Below are 6,025 nucleotides of genomic sequence, written 5' to 3' on the forward strand. Positions count from 1 at the left end.
GACCGCTACGGTCGCAGGTTCGAATCCTGCCTCGGGCATGTATGTGTGTGATGTCATTAGGTTAGTTAGGTTTAAGTAGTTCTATGTTCTAGGGGACTGATGACCTCAGATGTTAAGTCCCATAGTGGTCAGAGCCATTTGAACCACAGCCCATTTGACTGTTCAGAGATGTCACCAAACCCGCCCAAAGATGTAAACAACCGTGCACGAGCAGCGTCTATTAGACGGAGGGTATCCGACAACCGATCAGTTCCAGGTATTCCACCAGGAAGGAGGTAAACGGCTCGTATTGTCTGTAGTTCAACCATGCCTAGACGGTGAATACCACGGTCCGATCGCGTCCGCATTGTTACTTTGCGCCAGGAGGGGCTCTCAACTAGGGAAGTGTCCAGGCATCTCGGAGTGAACCGAAGCGATGTTGTTCGGACATGCTTCCTGCCGCCGTTGGATAAGCAGCTGCCAGCAGCAAGTCGTATACTCCTAGCTCACTTATTTGTTACATAGTTTCGTATAGGAGGTGTAATTTCGAGTTTTATTTACTGTAATCGTAAATTCAGGCAGATTGTAGCGCAGTCGTTAGGCATTTGTACACGTTAGTTCATACATTCTTTGCTTGTTTCCCTTGCGTTATCTAGGCATGGACTCGTGGTTCAGTAACTGTTGTTCAACAGCGATTAGAATGGACAGGGACTGTGATTGCTGTGTTCGGATCAGGGCTGAGTTGGCATCCCTTCGCTCACAGCTGCAGGCGGCGCTGACTTCGGTCGTGCAACTTGAGGCTGTTGCCAATGGGCACCACTCTGGGAAGTCGGACTTGGGTATCATGGGGATGTCAACCTCGTCCCGTCTGTCCCCAGATCGGTCTGCCAATGTGGTTGCCCCGGTTGCTGCCCGCAGTGGGGCTGAGCCCTCGCCTTGTGGTTGATTGGGAGGTCGTTCCAAGGCATGGCAGGCAGCAAAAGACGTTCCCGGCGGCTCATCAGAAAGCCTCCCCAGTGCGTCTGACAAACAGGTTTCAGGTATTGTCCCTGGCTGAGCCAGATGCAGCAGCCTGTTCTGTTTCAGAGGATGATTCTCAGCCTTCAAGGTCCGGGCAATCGTAGAGGGTGGGCTTATTGGTAGTTGGGAGCTCCAATGTCAGGCGCGTAGTGGGGCCCCTTAGGGATATGGCTGCTAACGAGGGGAAGAAATCCAGTGTGCACTCCGTGTGCATTCCGGGTGGAGTCATTCCTGATGTGGAAAGGGTCCTTCCGGATGCCATGAAGAGCACAGGGTGCAGCCAGTAGCAGGTGGTGGCACATGTCGGCACTAATGACGTGTGTCGCTTTGGATCTGAGGAAATTCTTTCCGGATTTCAGCGGCTATCTGATTTGGTGAAGGCTGAGCTCACCATCTGCAGCATCGTTGACAGAACCGACTGCGGACCTTTGGTGCAGAGCCGGGTGGAGGGTCTGAATCAGAGGCTCAGACGGTTTTGCGACCGTGTTGGCTGCAGATTCCTTGACTTGCACCATAGGGTGGTGGGGTTTCGGGTTCCGCTGAATAGGTCAGGAGTTCACTACACTCAGCTGGCGGCTACACGGGTAGCGGAGGCTGTGTGGCGTGGACTGGGCGGTTTTATAGGTTAGAAGGCCTCGGGAAAGTACGGGGTGGGCTGCAATCTCAAAGGGTGCATGGCAAATACAGAACGTGCTTGGATCAAGGAACAGTCGGAATTGTAGTTGTAAATTGTTGTAGTTGTGCTGGGAAAGTCCCTGAGCTTCAAGCGCTAATAGAAAGCACAGAAGCTGAAATGGTTATAGGTACAGAAAGCTGGCTAAAGCCTGACATAAGATCTGCGGAAATATTTACAAAGTCTCAGACGGTGTTCAGGAAAGATGATTAGTCAGAATTGGTGGTGGAGTGTTTGTGTCTGTCAGTAGTGGTTTATCTTGTAGTGAAGTCGAAGTAGATACTCCGTGCGAATTGGTATGGGTGGAGGTTATACTTAACAGCCGAACTAAGTTAATAATTGGCTCCTTCTACCGACCCCCAGACTCCAATGATATAGTTGCTGAACAGTTCAGAGAAAATTTGAGTCTCATAACAAATAAATACCCCATTCATGCGGTTATAGTTGGTGGGGACTTCAACCTTCCCTCGGTATGTTGGCAAATATATTTGTACAAAACCGATGGTAGGCAGAAAACATCTTCCGAGATTGTCCTAAATGCTTTCTCAGAAAATTATTTCGAACAGTTAGTCCACGAACCCACGCGAATTGTAAATGGTTGCGAAAACACACTTGACCTCTTCGCCACAAACAATCCAGAGCTAACATAGAGCATCATGACTGATACAGGGATTAGTGATCACAAGGTCGTTGTAGCTAGGCTCAATACCGTTTCTTCCAAATCCACCAGAAACAAACGCAAAATAATTTTATTTAAAAAAGCGGATAAAGTGTCAGTAGAAGCCTTCCTAAGAGACAATCTCCATTCCTTCCGAACTGACTATGCAAATGTAGACGAGATGTGGCTCAAATGCAAAGATATAGTAGCAACAGCAATTGAGAGATTCATATCTCATAAATTAGTAAGAGATGGAACTAATCCCCCATGGTACACAGAACAGGTCCTAACGCTGTTGCAGAGGCAACGGAAAAAGCATGCGAAGTTCAGACGAATGCGAAATCCCGAAGATTGGCTAAAATTTACAGACGCGCAAAATTTGGCACGAACTTCAATGCGAGATGCCTTTAATAGGTTCCACAACGAAACATTGTCTCGAAATTTGTTAGAAAATCCGAAGAAATTCTGGTCGTATGTAAAGTACACAAGCGGCAAGGCGCAGTCAATACCTTCGCTGCGCAGTGCCGATGGTACAGTTACCGACGACTGTGCCGCTAAAGCGGAGTTATTGAACGCAGTTTTCCGAAATTCCTTCACCAGGGAAGACGAATGGAATATTCCTGAATTTGAAACACGAACAGCTGCTAGCATGAGTTTCTTAGAAGTAGATACCTTAGGGGTTGCGAAGCAACTCAGACCGCTTGATATGGGCAAGTCAGATTGTATACCGATTAGGTTCCTTTCAGATTACGCTGATACAATAGCTCCCTACTTAGCAATCATATATAACCGCTCGCTCACCGATAGATCTGTACCAGCAGATTGGAAAATTGCGCAGGTCGCACCAGTGTTTAAGAAGGGTAGTAGGAGTAATCCATCGAACTACAGACCTATATCATTGACGTCGGTTTGCAGTAGGGTTTTGGAGCATATACTGTATTCAAACATTATGAATCACCTCGAAGGGAACAATCTATTAATACGTAATCAGCATGGTTTCAGAAAACATCGTTCTTGTGCAACGCAGCTAGCTCTTTATTCGCACGAAGTAATGGCCGCTATCGACAGGGGATCTCAAGTTGATTCCGTATTTCTAGACTTCCGGAAAGCTTTTGACACCGTTCCTCACAAGCGACTTCTAATCAAGCTGCGGGCCTATGGAGTATCGTCTCAGTTGTGGGACTGGATTCGTGATTTCCTGTCAGGAAGGTCGCAGTTCGTAGTAATAGACGGCAAATCATCGAGTAAAACCTAAGTGATATCAGGTGTCCTGGGACCTCTGCTGTTCCTGATCTATATAAATGACCTGGGTGACAATCAGAGCAGTTCTCTTAGGTTGTTCGTAGATGATGCTGTAATTTACCGTCTAGTAAGGTCATCCGAAGACCAGTATCGGTTGCAAAGCGATTTAGAAAAGATTGTTGTATGGTATGGCAGGTGGCAGTTGACGCCAAATAACTAAAAGTGTGAGGTGATCCACATGACTTCCAAAAGAAATCCGTTGGAATTCGACTACTCGATAAATAGTACAATTCTCAAGGCTGTCAATTCAACTAAGTACCTGGGTGTTAAAATTACGAACAACTTCAGTTGGAAAGACCACATAGATAATATTGTGGGGAAGGTGAGCCAAAGGTTGCGTTTCATTGGCAGGACACTTAGAAGATGCAACAAGTCCACTAAAGAGACAGCTTACACTACACTCGTTCGTCCTCTGTTAGAATGTTGCTGCGCGGTGTGGGATCCTTACCAGGTGGGACTGACGGAGGACATCGAAAGGGTGCAAAAAAGGGCAGCTCGTTTTGTATTATCACGTAATAGGGGAGAGAGTGTGGCAGATATGATACGCGAGTTGAGATGCAAGTCATTAAATCAAAGACGTTTATCGTCGCGGCGAGATCTATTCACGAAATTTCAGTCACCAACTTTCTCTTCCGAATGCGAAAATATTTTGTTGAGCCCAATCTACGTAGGTAGGAATGATCATCAAAATAAAATAAGAGAAATCAAAGCTCGAACAGAAAGTTTTAGGTGTTCGTTTTTCCCGCGCACTGTTCGGGAGTGGAATGGTAGGGAGATGGTATGATTGTGGTTCGACGAATCCTCTGCCAAGCACTTAAATGTGAATTGCAGAGTAATCATGTAGATGTAGATGTAGATGTAGGAGACATAGAGGGACAGGAACTGTCTATGACATGCCTCACTCAGGCCGCCCAAGGGCTACTACTGCAGTGAATGACCGCTACCTACAGATTATGGCTCGGAGGAACCCTGACAGTAACGCCACCATGTTGAATAATGCTTTTCGTGCAGCCATAGGACGTCGTGCTAAGACTCAAACTGTGTGCAATAGGCTGCATGATGCGCAACTTCACTCCTGAGGACCATGGCGAGTTCCATCTTTGCAACCACAATACAATTAAGAGCGGTACAAATGGCCCCAAAAACATGCCGAATGGACCGCTCAGGATTGGCATCACGTTCTCTTCACCGATGAGTGTCGCATATACCTTCAACCATACAATCGTTGGAGACGTGTTTCGATGCAACCTGGTCAGGCTGAAACCCTTAGACACACTGTCCAGGTTGTGCACCAAGGTGGAGGTTCCCTGCTTTTTTGGGGTAGCATTTTGTTCGGCCGACGTACGCCGCTGGAGGTCATGGACGGCGTCGTAACGGCTGTACGATACGTGAATGCCATCCTCCAACCGATAATGCAACCACATCGGCAGCGTATTCGGAAGGCATTGTCTTCATGGATGACAATTCGCGCCCCCATCGTGTACATCTTGTGAATGACTTCCTTCAAGATAGCGACATCGCTCGACTAGAGTGGCCAGCATGTTCTCCAGACATGAACCCTATCGAACATGCCTGGGATGGATTGAGAAGGGCTGTTTATGGACGACGTGACCCACCAGCCACTCTGAGGGATCTACGCCGAATCGCCGTTGAGGAGTGGGACAATCTGGACCAACAGTGACTTGATGAACTTGTGGACAGTATGCCACGACGAATACAGGCATGTATCAATGCAAGAGGACGTTCTACTGGGTATTAGAGGTACCGGTGTGTACAGTAATCTGGACCACCACCTCTGAAGGTCTCGCTGTATGGTGGTACAACATGCAATGTGTGGTTTTCGTGAGCAATAAAAATGGCGGAAATGATGTTTATGTTGATCTCTATTCCAATTTTCTGTCCAGGTTCCGGAACTCTCGGAATCGAGGTGATGGAAAACTTTTTTTGATGTGTGTAGATCGGAAAGTAGGTTGTTTAAAGGTTACGCTATCCTGTTTCCCTTGTCTGGAAACAAGAACAAACGTATTCAAAATCTCGATAAAAATCCCATTCAAAAAAGTATTATAATTCTTATTATGAAGACGTTCTGAGTATAAATTGAATATTTGAACTGATTATTTGATTCTGTCATTTTAGTGACTGATAACTGTTTCGCTTGTGTAGTGCTAAATGATACTGTCATCTGACTTATACATCTAAGTTCGTGAAAGGTTTTGTTAAATACATGTAACATCCATGAACACAATGTGTTTGCAGCAATAGATACAAAAAACTGTCGTCAAAATTTATCCTACACAATGTGCAATTCATTTATAAATAAAACATCATTAATAATCACAAATATGACAAGAATGGTGACATATAAATGTTTTTTATTCTAGAAAAGTGCCAGA

Source organism: Schistocerca americana, chromosome X (assembly GCF_021461395.2).
Source record: "Schistocerca americana isolate TAMUIC-IGC-003095 chromosome X, iqSchAmer2.1, whole genome shotgun sequence".
Classification (NCBI taxonomy): domain Eukaryota; kingdom Metazoa; phylum Arthropoda; class Insecta; order Orthoptera; family Acrididae; genus Schistocerca; species Schistocerca americana.